The 27,545-nt window shown below is 35.3% G+C and overlaps 1 protein-coding gene across 10 annotated transcripts in view; it reads left to right on the top strand.

Moving 5' to 3' along the window:
* The first annotated feature begins 5,786 nt into the window (after positions 1 to 5,786).
* Positions 5,787 to 27,545, top strand: part of LOC126769939 (disintegrin and metalloproteinase domain-containing protein 23) — a 533,325-nt gene continuing 511,566 nt past the window's right edge. For all 10 annotated transcript variants that reach the window (XM_050488959.1, XM_050488967.1, XM_050488957.1 and 7 more), the window contains exon 1: positions 5,787 to 5,936. The gene's annotated coding sequence lies outside the window, so the exon portion shown is untranslated. The remainder of the gene's footprint in view (positions 5,937 to 27,545) is intronic.

The raw sequence follows: 27,545 nt of genomic DNA, 5'->3' as shown, positions 1-27,545 counted from the left end.
GTATTTTCCCTTTTGGCAACCATTTGGGGAAACACGCCTCCATACTTTGCCCACCCCTATCGTGGCAATACGTCCCTCGCTTCACGTCTCTTTTCCTTATTTTTCGAAATGATAGCGCAACTTAGAAATAACGGTCGTTCAGCGGTGCACACCCCCACCATACCCACGCTGTTTGAGGTCGAGTTCTCTAACATCCGAGGACTCCACGCTAACCTCAACGCTGTCCACCACCATCTTGAGACAGCACGGCCAGCAATGTTGTTTCTCACGGAGACGCAAATACTCCGCCCTGCCGACACCAGCTACCTTAACTATCCCAGCTACATGCTTGAAGAATCTTTCAAAGTGAAAGCCGGAGTATGCTTGTTCGTCAGGGCGGATGTTTGTTGTCACCGATTTTTTTTTTTTTTTTTTTTTTTTTTTTTTTTTTTTTTTTTTTTTTCGGGGAGGAAAGGCATTTACGCCTGCCGCCCGGTCCGGGGGGACCGGGACGGGTATGTGGGACTCACGGGGCAGAGGGCCACCGTCCTACCCACTAAAACCTCCCCGGATTTCCGCCTCTCCGCAAGGCGGCGGGGTCACGGGAACGTTGTGACTTACAACCGCAACCCCGCCAGCGGTCGTCGCCATAAGGCGACCCATCTCGAGAGCGCGCCAGGATGTTAGGGGCGCGCCTCACTCCTCTCTGTGCCTCCGTCCTGTTACGTGACGGACTCCCCCGAGTCCGCCACTGGAGGCTGGGCGTCAGAGCTTGAAGCCCCGCGGCGGATCAACAAACTGGCTCCGCCGCCAACCACACCTTAACTCTGCGGCAGCGTCCGGCCTGCGAAGGCACGTCGCCGTCGAAGAGGTCTCCTTCTTCGTTGCGGGAGCGAGTCCACGTCGTCCTCCCGCTCCCGCTCTGCCTCCTCCTTTTGCGACATGACACATGCGCTGAACCGTGACACTGCCGCCCAGATCTGAACGCCCAAGCCGGGCACTCTACGCGCGTGTGTTCCGCCGTATCCACGGCTCCTCCGCCACAATGGTGGCACTCCACCGTCGGCTCCCTACCGACCACCTCACACAGGTACCGGCCGAAACAACCGTGGCCGGTCAAAAGCTGTGTGAGGTGATACGTGGGTGGGCCGTGCTTGCGCTCGACCCACTTCCTCAGCACCGGCCGAATGGCCGCAACGAGGTCCCGGCTAGCACCCGGGACACCCAGTCTCTCCGACCACTCGGCGAATACCCTCTCGCGGGCCTCCTCTCGCCACGTCCGAACCTCACGTGGGTGGGGCCGGTTCTCTTCCGCTCTCACTGCCGCCTTGATCCGCCAATAGACACGGAGGACCCCTCCTTCTCCATGTTGGTGGTACGTGTGGACCTGGTTCGTCAGAGTCGAGTCTACGTGTGCCTCTACAGATCCCACAATGGTGATTTTTTTTTTTTTTTATAGAATAGGAAGGTGGACGAGCATATGTTCCACCTGATGGTAAGTGGTCACCAAACGCCCTTAGACATTGGCATTGTAAGAAATGTCAACTATCGCTTATAGCCAATGCGCCACCAACCTTGGGAACTAAGATTTTATGTCCCTTGTGCCTGTAATTACACTGTGAGTGAGCCCTTCAAACCGGAACACAACAATACCAAGTATTGCTGTTTTGCGGTAGAATATCTGATGAGTGGGTGGTACCTACCCAGACGAGCTTGCACAAAGCCCACCACCACCAGCCCTACTACAGACTTGGAGACAAGCCGATTATTTGACCATCTTAGTCGGGTGGCAGATGCTGCGCAAGAGCAGTTTCCTAACGCGGAATTGGTGTTTTTGGGGGATTTTAATGCTCACCATGAATCATGGTTGAAATCACACAAAACTGACCATGCTGGAAGAACTGCTCATGCTTTTGCTCTCACACACGACTTGACCCAACTGGTTGATCAGCCCAACAGGATCCCAGACATTGATGGGCAAGCGCCTTCTCTACTGGATCTTCTGCTGACTTCTCACCCGGTGGAATATCAGGTTGTGGTTCAAGCTCCACTTGGATCTTCGGATCACGGCCTTATATCTACCAAAGTGCCACAGGCCAAGCTGCCGCCATCAGCGGTATGCAAACGTCGCGTTTGGCACTATAAGTCGGCAGATTGGGACGGTATGCGCGATTACTATGCGTCAGTCCCTTGGAAGGAACGTTGTTTCAGTGGGAATGACTCGACAGCTAGTGCCGCTGCTGTTGCTGATGAGATCATGTTAGGAATGGAATACTACATTCCTAGCTCAGATCTCATCAGTAGGGGTACGCGTAACCGTTGGTTCACTCGTGAATGTGCCGACGTTGTATCATCTAAGCAGGCGGCATATCGCGCGTGGATCAACGGCTGCGTTAGCGGGGCATCTAACATTGACTCACTGAAAGCAAACTACAATAAAAATTCCAAGTCCTGTAGGAAGGCATACACGAGAGCGGATGCACAGCGCATTGCAACTCTTTGCCGACAACTCTATGATCGATGATTGTAGTGCGCTGCCACCAACAATACCTTCATGTGGCGACACGATTCCTGACATCAAAATCAGGCAACGTGATGTGCGTGCGGAGCTGCAATCACTTGATATACGGAAAGTTAGCGGTCCCGATGGAATACCAGCCATAGTGCTGAAGAAGTGCGCGGCGGAGCTGTCTCTGTCTGTGTTAACGCGCCTGTTCCAACTTTCTCTCTCTTCGGGATGTGTGCCGGAGGCTTGGAGAGTAGCTAATGTGCAAGCGGTTCCCAAAAAAGGGGATCGGTCTGACCCGGCAAATTATCGACCAATAGATATCACCTCAGTACTTTGTAAGGTGATGGAACGGATTCTAAACAACCAACTGACCCATTACCTAGAAGATCACTGTCTAATTAATGATCGTCAGTACGGGTTTCGACCAAAACGGTCCACAGGTGATCTTCTAGCGTACGTAACACACCTCTGGGGTGAAGCTATCGACAAGCATGGAGAATCGTTGGCTGTCAGCCTCGATATCTCCAAGGCTTTCGACAGGGTTTTTTTTTTTTTATAGAATAGGAAGGCGGACGAGCATATGGGCCACCTGATGGTAAGTGGTCACCAACGCTCTTAGACATTGGCATTGTAAGAAATGTCAACCATCGCTTACATATCCAATGCGCCACCAACCTTGGGAACTAAGATTTTATGTCCCTTGTGCCTGTAATTACACTGGCTCACTCACCCTTCAAACCGGAACACAACAATATCAAGTATTGCTGTTTTGCGGTAGAATATCTGATGAGTGGGTGGTACCTACCCAGACGAGCTTGCACAAAGCCCTACCACCAGTCTGGCACAGAAGTCTTCTCTCCAAGCTACCGGCATATGGTCTGCCTGTTCAGCTATGCACCTGGATTGCCAGCTTCCTACACAAGCGTAGCCTTCGTGTTTTAGTAGATGGTTGCGCTTCACAATTCTATGTAGTGAATGCTGGGGTCCCCCAGAGATCTGTGCTATCTCCCACACTCTTTCAAAATTGCCATGCTGGGGATGGACGTTCGCTGTGACCTTAGTCCAAGGGATTACATCGAGGCTATTATAAAAAACAGCTTCACGGAAACTCGGAGTTCTGAACAAGGTGCGGCGTTTTTTCACGCCACAACAACTGTGCCTGTTATACAAAACACAGGTACGGTCTTGCGTTGAATATTGCTCGCACCTTTGGGACGGCTCCGCTAAGTACCTACTGGAGGCCTTGGACCGGTTGCAGCGACGTGCAGTACGCATTATTAGCGACGTAAAGGTCACAAACACCCTTGAACCTTTACAATTGCGTCGCGAGATAGCGGCACTGAGCGCTTTCTATCGACTGTATCACGGCGAGTGCTCTGAGGAATTTTTCTCTCTAATTTCTGCTTCCCCCTTCCTTCTTAAGTCCACGCGAGCTGGTTCTCGATGTCACCGCCTAACTGTGACATCAATTCCATCGCGCACAAAGAAATTTGGCAACTCCTTTCTTTGTCGCACTACCAAAAAATGGAATTCCTTACCAGCTCACGTGTTCCCCTCCTCTTACAACACGGGTTCCTTCAAACGAGGCGTGAAGAGGCATCTTGCGGGCCGGCAAGGTGGGGACGGCTAGTACAGAACATTCTTCCCGACTGTACTGGCCGTCGTCACGGTTGGACTCTACTACCACTTACCATCAGGTGGAGTAGAGTCATTTGCCATCCCGGCGCATATAAATCAAAATATCGCTGTCTCTGGCAAGGCATCTTGAGGCAGCCTCTTGTATGTACATTTCTTTCGTTTTTTGTGTCAATTGGATATGAACCCAAGATCTCCCGGTCTGTGGCCTTATATTAGCCAGTAGACTATTAAGGCAGTCGATAATGATAATGTCTATTTACATTTATTTGCGATAAGCAAATCGCACTCTCTGTACAGCAAGGGCTTGTAATTGTTCCACTATTTACCAAAATCTCCTATTACGATGAAGGCTTGGGAGATATTCCAGGTCGGATCAAAACTGGTATGCATAAAAAAGAATATCATACGACACATGCAAGTTTCACCGACAAGCACGAGATAATTTTTATATACAAATTTAACATGTAAAAACTTTGTAGTGTTTATCTGGATTTGAATCTGTTACCTTAACGTCCACGCGTTCTATCCACAGTAAAAATAATTAAATAGTAAAACAACTAAAATTTTCTACGCTTTACTAAACCAATCAAAACTTTCAGATCGGATTTTCCTTTTTAGGTGTGTTTGTGAATGTAAACATTTTAACAAACTTTAAAACGTGCAATCTAAAACTCCCTAATAAGCCTTTTAATAATGTGTTATGCGGAACTCCCCGTAGATGCCGTATTAAACCTACTACTAAGGACCACTTACAACTATTGATATATTAAATAAATTGCAAGTGTATTTAGTAAATATATATGATTTTATATAATATTTTGATTTTATAACATAAAAAGTTCAGCTTTACAAATTCTTAAATACTTATGTAGCATAGTAACTAAATCACGTAGCACTCGCGTAGCATTACAAATGCTCGCTTTACGCGGACGTAGCACATTGCATTCACATGTCCATGCAAAAAGATCTTCGTAGTTGTAACACAAAAAGGTTTTATTCAGTCATTCAAACAGTAGAGAGCTTCTAGAAAACGAACAAAAAAAGAACTTGAAATCTCAATAACATTCATAATTAACGTGCATAGCGTGCTTAAAACGCTGCATGAATAATTACGGTATAGTTCAGTTGTAGGTAATCTGTCAAGGTTTTTCAAAACCAGGTACAGGTTTTACAGGGCAATGGCTCGGGTGTTTTCGGGAGTGGTCGGGTGGCTTCGGGCGCTGGGGTGCGTTGCCATGCCGACGAGCACGCGGCTCGCGCCTCGGCCGCCGAAAATAAACACGAGGGATAAGGAGGCCTCCGGGCCTCACGTGACATTTTCAGATTTATTTATTTTACTTGTTTAGACTTTAATTTCTGATTTTTGTTTTTGTAATATCATTCCTGTAGAACATTTAACACTTGTTACATTATTTAAGATTAGTCGAAATAAGTTTTTAACTTTTGATGGAACAAATGAATATTATTAGATGGTTAGCGTTCAGCAAAAAGGTTTCAAAGGTTTTGAAAGTTGGAACAGCTCTGTTTGCTCGGTGGCAGGGCCGGCGGGCCGGCGGGCCGGAGGGCGGGCGGCGTGCGGGACGCGCGGGGTGTAGGTGCCGGCGGGGCGTGCGGTGCGCGCGCATCGTTCGCGCGTCAGTCGCTGGGCGGCGCGGGCCGGCGCACGGTCGATAGCTGCCGGGCACGGGCACGGCCATGATGCGCGACGCGTGCACGCGCAAGCGGCCCCGACGTGCTGCTGTGTGAGTGTTGTGTTGTTGTGTGGACGCGTGAACGCCTCGCCCCTCGCGGTCGGCGCCCTGTGCTTTCGGTCAGTATGAACATGTGTTTTAGGTGCCATCCAGTATCACTAATCAATCGACACTCAGCGGCGTTGATTACGTATGACTATGACACTCGCAGGTAGATCAGGTTGACGTTTAAAAAAGAAAAATAACAGCAATGGCCTATTTTTTTTAGTTACCTTCTTTTAAATTTTTATCATAGCAGTTTAATTTTTACGATAAATGTTTCGATTAAAAAACTGTAAGATATCCATCTTCACCCGCGGTTAAAAATCATAATATTACAGATACGTAGTCGTAGCGTACAGTCAGTTAGGCGGCTTAGGGCTCAACATTATAATTAACGTAAATGCACATGGGTCATACTTAATGACGACCGAGAAACTGACGCTACTAAAATATTGCGGCGTCACCGCTATTTCAATTACAAGATAGTTTGAATTTTAACGAAGCTGCTGCGGGATTTTAACTCTGAAGTTAAAATGATGAAGTTGTTTCAGTCATAGTAAGAAATGGGGTCAATGACATATCTGCTATACGTCCCTACTGTTCTCGTCATAGTATGAAATGTTATTTTTTTAGAATCAAATCACATAATACATACTTAAATAAATATATTAAGCAAAAGTTTTCTTTGCATCGTTTTAATTCTGTTCTTCTTTTTTCGTGACAAAATTTTAGTATTATTTTAGGCGATGATGTGTTTATGAAAAAAATTGCATTTTTGTGTTTTTAATGATTCCCAATAACCCTTAAGCGTAAACTGAGATTTGTGAAAATATCATAAAAAACAATTCAAAATTAAAATTATATAATTCCAAACAATTATTACCTTTTTTAAAAAAACATATAATATATTATATTGAATAAAAAATCAAGTATTTCTAAATAATATACTTATAATGTGTTCCAATATACAGCGTGACTTACACCGTGACACGTGACCGTTCAATTTATTCACATATTGAAACACGGGCAGTATTGGCTTTTAAAGTTGTTTAATATTCGCCCAAAGTATAAATTCTATTTAGCGAACATCGGAAATTGTTATAGTTACATTGTTTTTGGTATTTATTTTAAAAGAGAGAGAATGAAATTTATTGGTATTATCTGAAACTATACTATGCCATAGACATCTAATTAAAAAAAAATTCTCATACGATTCTAGTACTAAACTATTAATTATATAATAAGTAATTTTCGTTATAACGTTTTACATGAATAAAAAAAATTCAAGTAGAAAATTCTTGATAATGTCTCTTACATTTTTCAGTTAGATAAATTAACCAAGTCGGAATATTTCTTTCTTATTTTCAGTATATACATTTATATTTAAAATAAGGTATTATTCACAACGTAGTTATGAAATATTCCGATAGATGTCGCATGTCTGCGAAAGCGAGGTTATCTTAAGTGATAAAAATTTGACATACCATTTGCATATCTGGCTTCAGTTCAATTTAAAAAAGTTTGAACATAAATATGTATTTCAAATCGAACAGGAATACATACATTTTAAGTATTCTTGACTTAAAAGCAAGGTTCATTATTTTACTATTCTTGTTTTATGTAACAGGCAATTATAAATATGTTTATGAAATTGGTACAAACAAAAAAAAATTGTAAAAGTGAAAAAGATTTTACAAGATTTTACAAAATAGTTTATTAAAATGCAAATTAAATAAATGACATTCAGTGTTTATTTTGAGATATGAAATTGATTTAAGAAATACAAGTATACTCGTAATTAGACTTCATACATAAAATATGCATCTTTTATACGCAAACATCGATCAATATCAAAAAGAGGAGAAGCGAATATACAAACAAACACAGATTATTCATATTAAAAAAAATACGAATAATCGACTAAATTTTTGATATATTTATTCCTATATTTAAATCAAAGTAGTTGTAACTGTGATTTGTTTATTAGACTTAGACTAAAATTATTAGATGTTTGACGCTTCGAACTTTTGCACTTGCGAACCGTATACAAGGTGTATACGGTTAACTTTCTACGGGAAATTTACGAATTTCAAAGTATGTGTGTTTAGTTTTACCAGCGTTCGCATAATAAGTGTACCGACGATTCACAGGTGGTAGGGCTTTGTGCAAGCTCGTCTGGGTAGGTACCACCCACTCATCAAATATTTTACCGCAAAACAGCAGTACTTGGTATTGTTGTGTTCCGCTTTGAGGGGTGAGTGAGTCAGTGTAATTACAGGCACAAGGAACATAAATAGTGATGTAAGCGATGGTTAACATTTCTTACAATTTCAATGTCTATGGGCGATGGTCCCACTAACCATCAGGTGGCCCATATACTCGTCCGCCTACCTATATAATACCCATATATACTATAAAAAAACCTCTTAGATATTGATTCGTAATAATCTATATATTAGCCAAGAAGGTTATTCATTTCTTACCGTTACCTTCTAAACGCCAAAATTGCACCAATACTTAAAAAAAAAAAAGAATGTTACGTATGGTCGATACGTAACATCCTATTGCCCACTAATCTAATCTTAGGAACTCTGATCTGATCGATTGATGCGTTTTTGCGTTTGATTACAGTTCAATATAAAAGGGAATAAGTTACATCACGTTACAATCCTCAGAAGCGAAGTAATATATAGGCAATCTGGTAAATTCTAGTGGTATATTGAAGTATAGTTTATGAGATGTATTCGTGTATATTAAACAGGCACATATAATCTAAATTAAACGCGAGGAAACCGCGGTTCATAAAATTTAATAAAATTATACATATAACACGACCGGCATCTATATCTATAAACATAGGAATTGTTTTAAATAAGATAAATATAATTAATAAATTTAGCAATTAGTTTAAAGAGCTAATATCTAATATGTTTAACTTTAAATCATAATTAAATAAATGATTCTTATATGAGTTTTTATAAATATATCCTCTAATAAATAAAACCCGTCAAGCTATTATTAATCTATATTTTCGTGAGAATTAAGCACATGACATACACTCGCTGATCACTTGCACAGATTAATAAACTGCTTACTGAAAAAATCCGTAATCGATGACGTTGCACTCTTCTGCCAACACAGCCCCTATGATTGAAACGTAGCATAAGATCCCGTTTCCATTATGGAGATGCTATAAAATGAACCAAACATGTATTTCCTAAACCGTATTCTTGAATAGAGATGCAGATTCACAATCAGTTCGTCGTAAAATGTATCCCTTACGAATACAACAATAAAAGCGCTTGTAAAATGTATTTTGTCGGTACTCGTTATTCGATAAGCCGCTTTACAGTGCTTTAAGCCGATCAATGCTTGTTAACGATTTAAATTATGATAACAAAATATATATAAAAATCAGTGAATAAACAGTATCAAAATTATTCTATTTGCTTTGCCTACGTGTCAAGGAAGGAGGGGGGGGGGCGTGTCAGGAGTTAGGAAATGTGCAAACCGTGTGTGCAAAACAAATAAAAAAACTAATTGTGATCATTAATTTAGATAACATTTTATATATATAAGAAAATAATGTATTTTACGAGGTTTTTACTAAATTTATTAGTAACTAAAAACGAACAGAGATTCTTATAAAAAAATATAAAGTAGACGAAATCAAAAAAGTTAAATAGATTTACAATAAAATAACTAAAAGTATCCAAAAAAATAACTTTAAAATAGCATCGACAATTTGTTCCAAAAAGAATCATTTTATACTTTTTCAATAATTAATTAATACTCAACGAAAAAAAAATTACCGACTTTATCCTTATATAAGATATATTATTCTTAGATCTATCACTATGTCTATCTATTTTTTTAAGGATAACATAATAAATAAAAGTCCATATAATATATAAAATACGTGATCATATATGCTCGCTAATATATCTATTGTGATAGGATTTATATTATGTTTTCAATGATAAAAAGATTGTTTGTCAAGGAAGGTTACGCAAATTAGGTATAATGTTAAAGAATATTTATTGTGTGGGGGAGTCGTGTAATTTTTTAATGTTATTTAAAATTATATGTAAGTATATGTATATAAGTCGAGATGGCCCAGTGGTAAGAACGCGGGAATCTTAACCGATGGACGTGGGTTCAAACCCGGGCAAGCACCTCTGAATTTTCATGTGCTTAATTTCTGTTTATAATTCATCTCGTGCTTTTCGGTGAAGGAAAACATCGAGAGGAAACCTGCATGTGTCTAATTTCATCGAAATTCTGCCACATGTGTATTCCACCAACCCGCATTGGAGCAGCGTGGTGGAATAAGCTCCAAAACCTTCTGCTCAAAAAAAAAAAGGAGAGGAGGCCTTAGCCCAGCAGTGGGACATTTACAGGCTGTTACTATATGTTATATGGTGGATTTAATGTAATCAAACAGTTAAAAAAAGCCGTGTGAAGCCGGAGCTAGTAGTTAAAGTTCACCGAAAGTGTGTAAGTGTGTGCGTTATTGTGAAGAAATCTTATGATTGATTTATCATTCCGTTTAAACCAATAGACAGATTTGTTCATAAGAAAAGTTTAGGTAAATAATTATTAATAAAAATTAAATAATGTACTCGACATTATTTAATTTTTAACGATAAATATTCGATTATAATTATATCTATATGTCGGTGAAAACAACGTCTATTGGAGAGCTCACATATTTTGAACTGCTTAAAATCATATATACCAATACATTGAAATAGCTGAATTTGTCTCGAACGGTTCTACATAAAAGTTCGCTACACTATATTTATGCTACCTATTACTCGTGGACTCGTCCCGTGTCGCTAGTTGTTTATAAATAAAAAAAAAATACTGTATTATTATACAAAAGCTCACTAAGCGTTTTAATTAATTTTTTACGTTAAATAAACAGGGTTATGTTCGCAAACTCGTTAACTTAAACTAGAGTGGTCATTAGCTAATAATGTACTCTGCAGTTTAAGGCGCCATAATCTGAGGTCCCGATAAACAAATTAGCGCAGCATTATAAGGTTTGGTTACTCTTATCACAGCATAGTTCACCTGTTTTATGAGCCCCTGGTGTTTCGACACAGAATAATTAAACTGTTCAACACATCTAACACAGGTTTATATTTAACGTTTATAATATATTGTGTATTTTCGTGGTAGATGAGATCGTTTGGGATCGTATTTTTTACGTCAATGTCCGGAACATATTAAATTACAATTATATCAGTAATAGGCCTATAAAGATAAGCATATATGACTCTTTACTAAACAAAATTGCTAACGTTATGAGTAATGAGCTAGAATGTAGTGAGGCTTACAGCTGCTAGATCTTTTTATACTCTTGAAAAATGTATATGAGGATTACTGATGACAACTGTAAAATAAAGTGAATCAACAGATGCTTTACTTTGGATGTTTTAGCTAATAGTTAGAATATTGTGTGAAAACCAGATATTAGGATATTTTAATTACGAGCATGAGCAATAGCCTATAAGTGCCCAACAGCTGGGCTGGCTGCTCTTCTATTGAGATTTGGAGTTTATTCCATCGCGCTGCTCCATTGCAGATTAATGGGTGCATGCAGGGCCGTCCCTGACCTGTTGGAGGTTCTGGGCATATTAGGTTAATGGGACCCCTATGACCGTGACAGAGTACTATTTTCTTAGAATAAAAAAATATTTCAACAAATATAATTTTATTTTATTTATAAAAAAGAAATAACAATAAATAATAAAGTATTGTTGCATTAGATTAGATTTAAAATAATACTTATGTCATGATTTTTCCATGGCTATGTAATAAATATCGGTTATCGTTTCGTGTTCTACCAGATACTAGAGGTCCCCGAAAAAGTATCGATGATGGGACCTTGGGTATGTGCTCAGAGTGCCCAATGGGAAAGAGGGGTCTGGATGCAATGTTAGACTTTAATCAGGCACATGCAGGTTTCCTTTCGATGTTTTCCATCACGGGACAGCGTGAAATGTATTATAAAAACAAAAGAAAAACATGACAATTTAGTGTTGCTTGGTCCGGTGAATTCGCAATCTTCGGTTAAGATTCAAGTGTTCTGACTAACGATCTTGGCTTTCCATCATATTTTAATTTGATTGCATAACATTATAATTGGTTCTGGTAATTCGATAATTAATTTATGAATTGACAATACATTTCTTTGAAAAGTTATTTAGGTCACCTAAAAAAAAATGGTAAAATTACAAGATTTATTAGGTTAGATAGAAGTTAGATTTATTAGAAGGGTTTAGTGCAAGCCTGGGTTGGTGACACATACTGATCATATATCCTACCGCCAGCATCACTTAGTACTGCGTTCAGGTTTAAAAGGTGGGGGAGCCAGCGCAATAATAGGCACAAGTAACATAATGACGTATTAGTTTCCAAGATTACCATTACCATGTAGGAGATGGTTATTATTTTTTTCAGAGCCAATGTGATTGGGGACCACTCAGTCAGCCCCCCATTTTTATAAGAATAAAAAAAAACGAATTATAATGCAGCGTGTTTATTGTTTAAAACATGTGTTATAGCATATACATAAATAATATAACTGGTTCATGCTCCAAAAAATAAATAAGTGTGAAGTTATTAGAAAGGTTATAGTTATCAAAGGATAAATTCATTAGACGGCCAATTCCTGTTTCTGATTGGCTAATAGACTGCAATAAGTCGTTTAATTACTGTGTTGTGACTGCGAAATCTTGTTAGTGTTCCCATATCCTCAGAAATATAACTGTGGATTGAAAAGAGATGACTATTTAAATTGGAAAATAAATTGAAATATAAATGCGTAATTACAAAGTTTCATAACATTTTCTGTTTAAATTTAAAATAATAATCGTAACAAGATCGGTTACATTTAGATTTAGATTTTTTTAAATTATTAATTTGTTTCATTTTACGTATAATATAGGTATATGTATGTATCGATAAATCATTACTAGTATTCAAAAATGTTTGTTGTTCTTCGTTATACATTTTCTTTGTTTTTAAATTCTAATCTGTTTAAGGAATAATTATTTTTAGTACAAAGCAAAATATATTATCAATAAAAAAGCTTTTAATTAAATGTAGTTGATCAATTGAAATAAAATATAAAAAAGTTTTTAATTAAAATAGCTTTAGAGCGATGAAAGCGGAATAAAAATTCATACATCGCTGTTTTAGCTAACCGATTTAAATCGTGACCGATTTACTTTTGTAATTTTTTAAATTTCGAACGTTCGACAGAACCAAAACAAACTGTATCAAAATGTAATTTAACACAATGTTTTTAAAAATCAATTGTGACATTACATATTGTAAAAAAAATAAAATTACTTTCTTCTTTACAAAGACACACAGATTTAAGTTATTGCCAAATTTCCGGTATTGTAAATTATACCAATTTTATTTATAAGTAGTGCTGTGCTATTGAATACAAACCATTGAAATGTTCAAACGAAAATAAAAAGTTATTAAAGTCGATTTCAAGCAAAAGTGTCACGTTATGAAATACAGCCAGATATTTTAAAATCAAATAATGTTGCAAGGTTGGAGCGAAACGAGTATGGAGGCTGAATGCGGCGTACTGTGCTATTTCTGAGCGTGACGTCAGCAACCCTGCAGTGTTGCAAGTTTTTATACTCGCTTTGACCCCCTTTCGTTAGGTTCCGCGGGCTGAACTTGTTTACTAAAAGCCTAACCTGATAAAGCGTATTTACTGTTATGATTTTTCCTCTGGATTTATAAAGTCAAATCGTTACCTATTCTGAGTGAGTTTAAAAAGTTAAAAAAACTGAATGGCGGGAAATTGTGTGTGAATAAAAATTCGTGTACTGAATATAATTGTAAAAAAGGGGCGTATCGTCTTTTTTTAAGTAAGTATTTGAGATGTACTAATAATTCTTTTTCAATATGATTTTGTATATTTGTCATCACGTATTAATTTTAACCACGTCAACGATATAATATTTTATGTGACGATGACTGTTAACAGTTATTTCTGAAATTTGTTGCGATAACGGTAGCAGGTTCTATCTCCGCGAATGATGAATACGAAATTGCACGTATGTGTGCGGATCGAATGTATTGAATTCTGCATTATTGACGCAGGCAAATCAAACAGAGAAGTTTGAAGGTGGCGTTTCTTAACCTTATAGTTATTTCTAGATCAACAGTTTCTTAAATATGCGTTGAGTATACGATTATAGCTTCTAGGGTGACGAATAACTAATTTTCACTTTCGCCGGAATTCGAGTCGCCCGTGACCCAGTGTCCATTTCCGGACTCACATAGTTAGAAACATTGCCTCGTTGCCATGTTGATCTAATTCTGTGTAGATTCGCTTTTATAAACAAAGATCAAAAAAATTCAAGTGCCTTCTTTAATTAACATGGTTATAGAATGCATGTTTAACGGTTTTTTCATTTATTTTTAAAGATTAATTTTTTAAATTGTCACAATGTAATGACACATAATCATTGGTATATTTATTTATTTATTTATTTATTTATTACAGCGCTACGCCGAGAAATATAGTTTATAAACAAACACCATACATTAATGTTATTATAATTAAACTAGCAAAAACCGGAATGTATAACATGACCGATTTGGGCCGTATCGACCGTTTCCAACCAAGTTAAATGCGCAAAGTATATTATGGTGCACAAGTATGTGCACAAACAACACAAGTGCTTATTCTTTTTTCTCACTCTCATAATCCGATGAGATGTCAAATGCTTACCGAAGCACGGGAGTGGTAACACTTTTAACTTCCAATTTCTGGGATGCTACTGACGATTTCTGACAGACAAGACAAAATATTTTATTTGTCCTCGATTTAGGACTCAAACAGAGGATTTTGGGATCTGCCGAATTGTAAGCTAGCTTTTAAACCAACAAGATGTCTCGTCCAAAGTACTGCGCCTGAGCGACTGTTTTATTGTATTATTTATGTAGGTCATGTTTTTAATAATATTTAACATGAAACTAAAATTGTGTTGCAAAGGAAGGTTTATATCGGCAAAAGATTTTTTCCAGCCATCCTTGAGTGTAAGAAACATGAGTAAATGCCACAAAAATATAGAAATTGTTCTTCGGTGATCGAAACATTTGTTTAACATTTTAATACAATTCTTAAATGGACATACGCAGACAACCACCACGAAGTTCTCCATTTATTTCGTTTATATAAAGGTGTAGTAAGGTTTTACCTAAGTTGTCATAGCCGGTTTCGTTTCGTTATATACCCAACACAAAATACATATGTAATGCCACATTATTTTCATCGATACTTTTTATAATTAAAGCTATACTTAAGTCTGAGGCTGATATAAAAATAAATCAGACTAATACAAAACCAAAACGTTGAAATTGTCATCGTGGCTTTACGTTAATTATAAGGCTTAATTAAGTACCTACAAGCTAACCCGTAACAGACCTAACACGTAAAATATTGTCGAATCGTGGGACATTTTCTACTTATCGTAGTAAATTCAAATTGGCTTTACCGAATTCGTATTATTTTCTACCATTTGAATATCTAAAAGTGTTAACACGTAATGTTTTAATTTAGTAAATGATGATTAATGGCGCCATTAATAATATAAATTATCTCACGAATTTACTATACATTTTTGTGAGAGCGAAATATGGTTGAAAAATGTTGTATATTGCACTGAAAACATCTTCCTTTCTATATGTACCGCTCATATATTAGCCAATTTTTTTTTATTAAATATTTATTTAAGAAAATATAGCCTAAAAATACACAGGTTTAGTCCCTGTCTTCTATGTAACAGCAGAGAGTGCCCCTTAATGTTTTGTTACTATGACAGTCAAACGTTCTCTTTCATCCGTACTAATATTATAAATACGGAAGTGAGTTTGTTTGTTACACTTTCACATCTTAACTACTCAACCGATTATCAACACGTGGGCAAATTTAACCGTTTTGTTTAATCATGAACAGAACAGAAAGAACATAAATATAAAATGTATAGCGAAGAATTAACCCTTTTATTTTACCTGTACGAAGTCAAGTCGAGCGAATATATTTTGAAAAACAAAAGCACTTAAGTGGCTCCTGTCAAAACTAACTTGACAAATGTCATAGGGATTACCATATAAAAAGCCGCAACACAATGCAAGGTTCGCTGATCAACCAGTTGTCTAAATTGACGTTTTCTCGGATGTACTTGGTGGAATCGTAAACCATAGTCCTAAAGTCGGTCATCGCAAACAAAGTTTGTGACTCGTAAAAAAGCTTTAAACTTGTCCCCCAGGTCGTATGCGGCCTCTTTAATTTTTGATTTTGCTGAAATCACGGTTTTTTTCCTATTGAGCGGAACTGCTACTTAATTATTATATTGAGCTGAGATTTATTTTTATTTTTTGAACTTTTTCATATTAAAAAATCTTTATATGTTAATTGGCTACACAGAATTTATTAAGAAAATTATTGGAAAGAAAAAGAAATATAGACAAAAATATTAAAAGTAAGTAAAATTTATGCCGTGAAACCTCCTGGAAAAAATACATACAGCCATGTTAAAAATAACATGAACCACAAAACTATAGATAAGATACACCTAAGGCACTGACAATACAATGAAGATTAATAGACACAACAAAATACACAGTTATTAATATAACAAAATAAATAGCTTTATCCAATTTTAATTCCCTAAATCGAATATACCATTTCACAAGAATAATCACATAAAAATTTCGTATTTCTAAATTGGATAGCTCAATTTGGCATAAGCAAATATTTCGGACGACTGCTGGATTAACTCACCGTTCGCAAGAACTACGAGTTCATCATTTATATACGTCGAAACAATTGAAAATTTCCTAACTTTCCGAACATAGGTATTTGAATATAAAATTAATTATACCGTTGAAATAAATGTAAAATTCGTCTAAAAACAGATTCGCAATCCCAACAATACAAACAGAACCGGTAAAGTTTTAAGTTTCTTACGATACAGTTGAAGTTTTCAAATTTTAGTAATTAATCTTCATTAGACAAATAGCATTTTGAAATATTCACGCTTAGAATACGTTTTATAATAAGTTTGTTTAATTTTTGATGAGCAATTATAAATATTTATTAGTTAACATATGAAGCTTAGTCCTCGTGGAATTATTTCTATTTCTGTTATATTCTCGAAAGGTTATAAATAGACGCGTACCCGTGGACGAATAAAGATAGGTAAAGGTCGCGGAAAGCCACTGGATGCGGGCAGAGAGCGGGCGTATTAGGTATCCTTAGCTTTTGACAGAATGTGATGTTTTTCAGCCGATAGAAGGCTAGAAGATTTAATTTTTAACTCAAGAGAACTACTGAGGTACTGCAAGTGGGCAGATAGTGTCATTATAAGTTCTTTAGCTCATAACTTTTTAATAATTACGTATGTTTTGGATTACGTGGCTATATATGTTTTAAGTTCATGTTTTTTTTTTGAAGCATTGTTAAAGATTTTTGAAGTGAAACTTGCTTGTGTACGATGCGAGTAAATTAACGAGTTCGTATGATATATGTAAAGCTTAGGAATTGAAATAAAAAATAAGTTCTTACTTATTTGAAAAAAAAATAATATATTTACTAATTTGGCAGTAATATAAACGCCCACTAGTCGCCTATCGCGCACCCGACTATTCAGAATAAAGTCAATTTCACTTTGAGAATTTCAGAAGCTGAGTGTAATTCGCTTTGCTCGATACAACTTATATCTTTCTCTTTTCTGTAAGAAAAAAAAATCGAAAGTAATTGAAGAATGCCGTCGTGAAATGTCAGAATTTTCGACTTTAACGGCTATAAATATTGTAACTTTTAAAGGATACACGCATTAGAAGTAGAGTATCATCGTAAGTCGGTATACAACGTTCTACGGGTGCGTTATGAAGTGAATTCTTACAGAATACCACCTGCTGGGACTTTATATAATACATATATTTTTTAACTCGAAAAAAAGGAAACGTTAAAAAAAAACTCAATTTTTAAAAAAATTATTTGTGTAAAGTAGTTGTAACCAATGAAATCAATAAATAATACTAGAATTATAGACACAACAAGGTAATAAGAAATTAACTTGAAAATTGCTTTATGCTGAAATTTCAAACAATTTTTAATTAAATTTGCGTTTTCGAAGTTGGACCAATTAATCAAAATATAAACAATATCGGAGCGAGGACCCGGCGCTAATAAAATAATAATTAATACACAATCACCGCCCCATTACTTGGGAACAGTTTGAAATCGAATAAATCATGAGTGCGTCGTATTGTATATAATTGATTTTGTGCGTAATTTAACAGCTCCTTTTCAAGCATGATATGCTAATATTATTGAATACTTCTATTGACCCACACAAGCAGCAATCTCGCTTAATCAACACACGCGCCTCCCTCAACAAACACCGAGGAATTTTTGTTTCTACAAAATATATACATACCATTAATATATTCACTTTTCAAACGTTATAATTTTTTTATTAGTATTGGACTGTAAACCAAAATAAGTACAAGTAAATGAAATTGAAGAGTCTGTCTGTGATTTCAAAATTCCTCCGTTAAATCGATAAAACAACCATTATTTAAAATGTGTTGTTTCGATTCCTTAAAAATACATATTTCTTTTATTCCATATTATAATATAAGTTAGAAAACTATTATATTATATATCGAAAATATTAATTTAAACTGAAAACAAACACTAACATAGTTTTTCTTAATATTATCGGCCAGGTAATATATTAAGGGTATCATCGGTTAGGTATATATCAAGGGTTTAAGAATTGCTTTGTCACTCTTGAAATATAAAGTCATTGATTTTCAAGAGATAATACGAAACATAACATCTTATAATTGTAATAACAACAAAATTAGAAAAAGATTGAAACAATATAAATAGTAAATAGAACGCTTTATTGCTAGAAAATAGAAAATAGTACCGGTAATTATTTAGATAGATTAACTTATTAATCTCTAGTACAAGGGGACTTCTGGCTAATTAGCCATTTATTCCAGACAACCTAACAGAAAATAAAATACGTAATAAAAACATAATAATACAATACAAACAACAAACACATCCGTACGTAATAAATACTAATATACATTCTTAATACACGAATGAAATAAAAATAAAATATAATTCTTCATATATAAATATACCTAAAACATCAAAATTAATATAAACGAGAATACTAAACAAATATTATCGCTACTTTTTCATAAATACGATACAGTTTGATTTTTTTAAACATGATCATGATAAGCACCTTTTATTCACGCCGATATAAATAGAGCCACATGCTGTCCCATTCGCCTTTTAGCTAACTACGAAGTTAACCGAACTGGGAAAAAAGATAGGTCTCTTTAAATTGGTTCAATCTTTATTACCGACTATTATAATTTGACCCGTCCGATTGTATCCAGTACCCCCTTTGCTGTGTATTGTTTACAAGTAAGGCAGGGTGAGGGAGGTCTATTGGTTCTGGAGTATCATAAGAGCTCGATACGGTGTTCGGTACTTGTTCCAAGTTACAAGGTATCTAGGATAATGGAACTGAAAGACAGTAATCGTATTTATTCGCTTCCCTAAGTGGGCTCTTGTGGTAAAGGGCAATCATATATATATGATATTGTATACTTCGAGGCTAAGTTGAAATACTTTGAATAAGTTCTATAAATATGTATTATTTTTAAGACTACACTAATGCAATTATAGATTAGTATGTTGCCGTTTTTGGTTTTATAACATATTCATTATTTACTTATCTATGCTCTCTTTGTAAAACTAACAGCTTCAAACGAAGTATGCACGTGTATATTTTTATTATTACTAATTGTATCTGTACTAACTTTTTTGTTGTTTTGTTTCGCTCTGTTAATTATGAATGTAATCTCATATATATTATATATGCGTGTATATACAGCATATTTGACCTTAAAGGTAAAAAATACGAATACGATATTAGGCTCCACTTAGTACGTACTCTGTTTTTAGTCATTTATTATCTCGTCGAGACAATACCGTAACAGCCTGTGAATGTCCCACTGCTGGGCTAAAGGCCTCCTCTCCTCTTTTTGATGAGAAGGTTTGGAGCTTATTCCACCACGCTGCTCCAATGCGGGTTGGTAGAATTCACATGTGGCAGAATTTCAGTGAAATTAGACACATGCAGGTTTCCTCACGATGTTTTCCTTCACCGTAAAGCACGAGATGAATTATAATCACAAATTAAGCACATGAAAATTCAGTGGTGCTTGCCCGGGTTTGAACCCACGATCATCGGTTAAGATTCACGCGTTCTTACCACTGGGCCACGAGACTATTGCGAGACAATAGTACTGTAAGAAATATAAACCGCTTCTTAGACCATCTCTGCACCGCCAAACGTGACATCTAAAATATTCCCCTTGTGGCTCTAATTACACTAGTTCACTACAACTACAAACCGGATTATTACAATATAAAGTATTCCATATTTTGCGATAGAATATTCGGTGTGAGCGTCACTCAGACGGACCTGCATAAAACCTTTGCATTGCTAGAGTAGGTACTAGAAATTATTCATTCTATCACCAAACAAAATGCATCATCATTATATCAAAAACGCAGACCACTGCTGATTATGCATTTCCCAAGGTTGGCAACAGTTTTCTTTTTAAAATAAGCAGGAACATGCACGTTTTACTGATGACATAAAAAAAATAGAATTTTTTATTGGACTATCTTGTAATATTAATTATTGTAAGCCCTCATATTTTAGCGCTGTGCGTTTTATATTTTATTTAGTGTGTTATTATTTACAAGCATAAGCGTGACAGTTAAGAATGAATCCCGATTGCCCGTTTTGTCTTGTATTTTGTTCACAATTAAATAATTATATTATAACTAAAAACATTATCGTTGTACTAATTAATTGGCGTTAAAATATTTCCCATTTTTACATAAACCTCAAATCACTTCATTGCTACCTTTTTGGTCGAAAATTTGTTTTTTACGCCATATTGTTTTGTTTATCCGTATTGATCTCTTTTCACGACATTAGAATTTAATATTTGTTTTTCGTGTTAAAAGGAAAATATCCCTTAACACATTAATTGAGAGGTGGCTTTTGTTTGCAGATATTTTGACAGGTCGACGTCATTTCTGCCGTCATCGTTAAATACGAGAGAGATCGTTGATCTCATTGATAAGATCAGAAATTCAAGTGACCATCTTTCAGCTGTAACGGCTTCGATGTTGGCTATTTCTTGATTAATAAAAATACTCAATATTGGGTTTATTTTTATTATATTCAGTTAATGTTGACTCGTTTCATTCATTCATTACTACTATTAGTGTATTTGCTTCGTCGGTTTACGGGCTACAATATATAGTTGCATATACAGAGGTGTCGAGGTCATACCCCGGGTTTGGACAAAAAGTAAATGTGTTTTTCTGTTAAACGACTCTGACTAATAGGCCGGGGGTGAGAAGTTGTCACTTCATTCTTTGGAAAGCACCAGAGCTGTTGATCCTGCGCCAGAATTAATTAGAATCTGAATTGAAAAAAAAGAATTAATCAGCAAAACATAATAGTATCATCTGTTCGCCTTATTTTATAATTATATATTTATAAAGCTCGGGTAGTTTATATTAATTCAAGTTATTATAAAATAATTAATATGATTTTGTAATCAACTTGATGTCAAAAGAAAGAGTAATTAAATGTAAGGTAATATTTTTTGTGTAAAATGTAACAACAAAATTAATTGTTAAATAAATAACAGCAGAAAAATAATGGAATATTTTTCCGAATATAGCAAAGGAAGTGAATAAATATTTATTGTACATAAATTCTAAGAAATAAAGCGAGACAATAAAATCTATGTCGATTATACATTTTTTAATGAATTAAGTATGTAGTAGTATATTATTTAGGACGTAGTACTACATTATTTTTATAATACTTCCCTTAGAACTTTGCAATAAGAAATTGTAAAAATATGTATTAAAATAAATTACACTATGTTAGAAAATCGTAATATGCGCAAAAACGTATTACTGAAAAGACTTTTTAAATATTGTTAGTTAATTAAAGGCTGTGAACAATTTCGCTCGCTTAGCAGTAAAGAGGTTTTGATTCAAACTTTATATATCTTTTAAATAATTATTTTATGTTAAATGGTATATTATTTTATATTCTATTATATATTCTTTGCCAGCCGTCGTACAGTGATCTAGTTTAGAATATTTAATATATGTATAGAATAAATAAAATTGGAGGATCTGATTTTTTATTCTTTTTTGCTAATAGCTAAATAAACGTGCCGTTACCAAAAATATATTTTTTATCTGTCTGTTTGTCTGGTGTAAAATTGAAAATAATACAAGTGGATTTCATGGAACTGTTTGGTCTGACTTGATGAAAATTAGGTTGAATAAATCAAACGTTGTTATTACTTTAATTTTACGTACAACTTTGTTTAACGCTATTTTAGGCATACAGGTAGGTAGTTATGTAAGTATCTACATATTTTTTCTAAGTATTATATAACGAAGTATCCATACAGCTTCTATCTGTCTGAACGCGATAAACTCAAAAATTACCAAATTTTATACGATTTCCTAAATGTCGAGGTGATTCATGAGGTAGGTTTATTTGTATTAATTTATTAATTATAATAAAAATAAAACCAGCAGAGTTATAGTTAATCATATGTCACAGCATTAAAAGTCATTACAGATACGAAATATCAAGAGCTTCGCGGAGAAGGTTTCTCGCTCGGCTGATGGAGAGCGACAAAGGAATTGAGCAAAAACACTCGACTCCATGCCCCTGGGACATACAGTAATGTACCCCATTCCTGGTAGAGCTACATTAAGTTTCATTCACACGAGTGCTTGCATTCAAAATGTTTGAATATTATAACGAAATCGAATCAGATCTTAGTCTAGTTGTGAACAATATTTAAAGAAACATGTATATGTACCTTCTATATATGTAAAATAATTTAAATAAGACATACCTATATATAGAAGAAATAGTCAACCATCGCTTACATAGCCAATGTGCCACCAACTTTGGGAACTAAGATTTTATGTCCCTTGTGCCTGTAATTACACTGGATCACTCACCTTTTAAACCGGAATACAAGAATATCAAGTACTGCTTTTCTACGGTAGAATATCTGATGACCACTCATGTGGTACCTACCCAGACGAGCTTGCACAAAGCCCTACTACCAGTAAAGTGTACGTGTGTAAGTGTGTGTAGTAGTTATTGTGTGGCGACACAAATGTATAACCTATTCGTTAGTATTAAAGTGGTCGGGCTATTCTGTAAGAACAAACTCGAAAGTCACCGCAGAAAACGGTCGTGAAATGTCAGAAATTGTTATGTGACATTGATTAATTAATATAACATTTCAAACATACACGCATCAAAATAGTATATAAGTCGGTTGTCATCATTTCACACAGCTTAGGAACATATGTTGTATACATATATACTAAATAATTATTAAGTACTAATTATATTACAATAGTCAAAGATAAGTCAAGATCAATTTCTTTATTCAATATTAAAACGTAAATTTACCAATTTATTATTAATTGTTTGCTATCAAAAATGAACATGAAATTTGAGAATAAAATTTAACAAGAACCGGTGAATTACTTTCACCAGGTATGCTTATAATATTATACTTCGCCCACTTTCGATGCCTCTGAGCGTTGTTGAGGTTAAACTTTATAACTTGGATTAATAATAATAAGACGCGGGAAGCGTTAAGAAGAAAATATTAAATAGCTAAAATTCGGTGACCATATTATTTCTTTAAGACTAAATAAGAGAAAGAAGACATATATGATATATTCATTTAATTACAAACGGACGTATGCAAATCATGTCGGAATGAATTTGCTAATTTGAAGAAACCCTTTAAATAAAATTTGATGAGATTTTCGTTTTAAAACATAATTATAGTGCTCTAGACTATCTTTGATGTGGGAATTTTATGCTAGTCATAAAGAGTATTTTGTAAAAAGCAACACCTTTTTAAAATACCGAATATTCTCTATTTAATATGAGCACTGCATACTTGTATTTCACTCATTTTCACTAAAATGTTTTTAAGAAGTTATAAGTCTAATACAACAAACATCGGAACAAATTTAATGAAATTAATCTTTAGTAGGAATATCATTATAAAAAACAAATTTGTGAAACTGATCGTGGAATTTTCCAGAATTTCTATAAATAAAGAAATGTTATTAACGCCAGAAAAATAATTCCAAGTAATTTTATTAAAATGATTAAATTCATGTTGTCTCATTTTATCTTATAAATATAAAAAAATCTATTTAGTCACGTGGTTGCGATTGAGTAGAATAGGTCCCATCGCAACCCGTGGATGTCATTAGAGCCGACCGTAGAGAGTTTTGTTAAGTATACCTATCACTAGTATCGAGAATTTAAGTGCTTCAACTAGTATGGTGGCGGGGAGCCATTCCACCAGGGAAAGCATTACTAAGAAGTGTTGGTGTTGGGCGGACGGTTAGTCGTAAAAGTTTCCCAAATTTTTATTTTGTCTATTCTACTCAGAAGACATCTCAAATAAATGGTAAAGGTCAAACGAATGATGATGATGATTAAGATATAAAATGTTTGATCTTGAAGTAGCTCGCTCTTTATTGCGTTTTAGATAGCTATACATATTATATGACTCTAAAATAAGTTTAATTAATACAGCGGACGTGTTGAATGGTAAATTCTCTAGCTTGGAAAGGATTTATAATAGCGGTTTTCGCGTAAAACAACGCTTGACATATATGTTTATCTTCAACGTATACATCAAATAATTATTTTAAAACGAAGTTTATAAGCGAACCGATGAAACATTTCTACTTACTAGATTTTTAAAATTACTACTACTTTTCCCAATTAATCACTTAAAGCACCTGAAATGACCAACATTAATTCTCAGATCGAGATAAAAGTTCCACATTGAACCAAATCAAAGTGGTCGTAAGATGAATGGCCGCTATTGACTGTCGCTACAAGTCGCGGTGATTTGTCGTTCACGTTTAGGCGCCCTTACATAAAACGTCACTTCGAAAAGATACAATTTTTCGCGCAACATTGATTCAATTTACATTGCTTTGGAACGATTTTAGTTCGTCGATCGTGATATAGATATATTTATTTTTGGTACTTGACTAGATGTGCGACATTTTTAAGTTAAATATTTATTACTTCCGGCGTGTTGAGGATGTATGAGATTGACTATTATCCATATTCATAGAGTACGTCTCCGTGACTGCCTCGTTGGTCTAGTGGCTTGATGTAAGATCGCATACCCGGAGGTCCTGGGTTCAATTCCCAAGCCGGACCAATAAAAAGTTATTGGGTTTTTCTGTCAGAAAATTCTCAATAGCAGCTCGGAGTCTAGACGTTGAAACTGTGTTCACTCCCGTGCCTCGAAAAGCACGTAAAGCCGTTGGTCCTGCGCCTGAACTCTTTCTGGTCGTGTCCGATTGCCGTGCCATCGGATTATGAGAATTAGGGAATAGAGCGTGCAGCTGTGTTTGCGCACACACTTGTGCATTATAATATCGTATGCGTAGTTGGCTAATCTCTCGAGATTGGCCGCCGTGGCCGAAATCGGTCTGGAGGTTATTATTATTTTTATTAGAGTACGTCGTATTATCGTAATCGTTCGTAGTAATATAGTTCACCTAGTACAGAAAGTAATATGAACCAAACTTGTGTTGCTTAGAACTATTACATACTACAATAACTTAGTTACGTTTTTACTGTACCTTTAATCTTTTATATTTTGTATTTATTAGAAATAAGCTAAGTTGTAATTTGTAAAAATATATAAATAAAAATATATAAATTACAAACTTATTATTGAGGTTACTCATTTAAAAAAATGTTTTACCTATTCTTTCTATATATACACTTAGTATATAATAAAATCATGTTTGTGTAACTTTGTAAGCAAAAGTTCATTACAATACACTTGAAATTGTTGTGTTTAAAGATAATAATCATATGTTTAGTACAAAAACTTGTCAAAACTTGCACTATATAATGTTTGCTTACTAATTAACTTGTAAATATGTATTTATGTTTTTGTTGTGTTCTGTAAAATGCAATCGAAGTGCTTATTTAATATACTGTTTTTCTATACCGTATCAGCGTTCAGGAGAAGGTTTGGGGCCTATTCCACCTAACTGCTCCAGATTTTTAATACAGTAAATAATTTATTCTATGTTTTAAAGCATCTGAAATGACTAACATATTTTGTTCTTAGACAGATATATCGAGATAGAAGTAAGTTTCAGATCAAACCAAATAGAAGTGGTTGCTAGACGAATAGCAGCTATCGACTGTCGTAAAAGCGGGTCGAGGTCATTTGTCGCTTGCTTTCGGCCGCCCTTATACACAATTTCAAGACAGGATACAATTTTCTTCGAAAAATTGATTCAATTTGCGTTTCTTGCGAACGATTTTAGTTTATCCATGTATGGATACGGTCTCCATATTACATTTTTAGTTTATTGTCGTTACTACTGCTATAAAAGTCATGTCATATTATTATACTAGCAACTATATTTGTTGTTTCTTGTATTACTATTTCTGGCTTATCATCATTAACATTTGTTTGAATTCTAGAATTTAAATCTAATGTTACAAAATAAAAAATAAGCATTTATTTGATTAGTCAGGACATATTAAGTTTGAAGTGTATTTTATTATAATACTTATTTTAAATGATTAGTAGAAAAGAGCAGCTATGGTGTTCCTTAGCGGTTCTTCTCGGTTCAGAATCTACATTCCGAATCCGTGGTTGCTTTGTTACTTCTTCGTGGTTGCTGATGTAGACTTGTAATTACCAACATATGGTTAAAAGATTTAAAAAAAATTACTTAATTCAGAACTTTTTTTACTAGTATACTATATTTATTTGAATATTTATAAATGTTCATAGAATGAGATAGTCAAAGCAGTTTCCGCCTGAGCGGCGAGTTCATCGACCGATATTTATTTTGCCAGGTCTAATAGAATTTCTGGCTCTCACAAAGTTCCGTTTTCTCTCAATCGTATTATCCTGGGGTCGAGTCGAATACCAAATAAGTTTAATTAGTGCTCTCAGACTAGGGTAACTTATGCAGTTCTCGGAGACGTAATTAATCCGTCTCGGTCCCTCTTATTAGTCTTTTAAATGAGAAAAAGAGATATCTATATGTACGTAATTGATACAGATTAGGTATTAGCATTTATTTGTAAATTACATGGCTTGGTTGTCATTTGATTTTCATGTTTGCAGTGTATTTAGCTTGTGGTCTTGTCTTCTTAAAAAAAGTTGTGTCCATGTTAACTGTTATTATTTCCTTTTGAGAAAATAAGAATAATATTTCTTATACTCACTCGGGTAACTGGTTCTTTGCAAACAATTACATGGCAATCAAAATAACCATTACTGTATTGGAGAAGACATTCCCTGAGACTCATAGTGAAAATGTGCTGGCGTCCATGGTGCGGAGTCGAGTCGAGTTTTTTAGATCTCTTGTTTCAGAAACGGTAGGAGCTGATGGCTCAGTGGATAGAACATATGATCAACGCGTCCTTACTCGAAAATTGCAAATTCTA

This window comes from Nymphalis io, chromosome 8, assembly GCF_905147045.1.
Source record: "Nymphalis io chromosome 8, ilAglIoxx1.1, whole genome shotgun sequence".
In the NCBI taxonomy this organism is placed as follows: Eukaryota; Metazoa; Arthropoda; class Insecta; order Lepidoptera; family Nymphalidae; genus Nymphalis; species Nymphalis io.
This window is presented reverse-complemented; position numbering and strand designations above follow the sequence as displayed.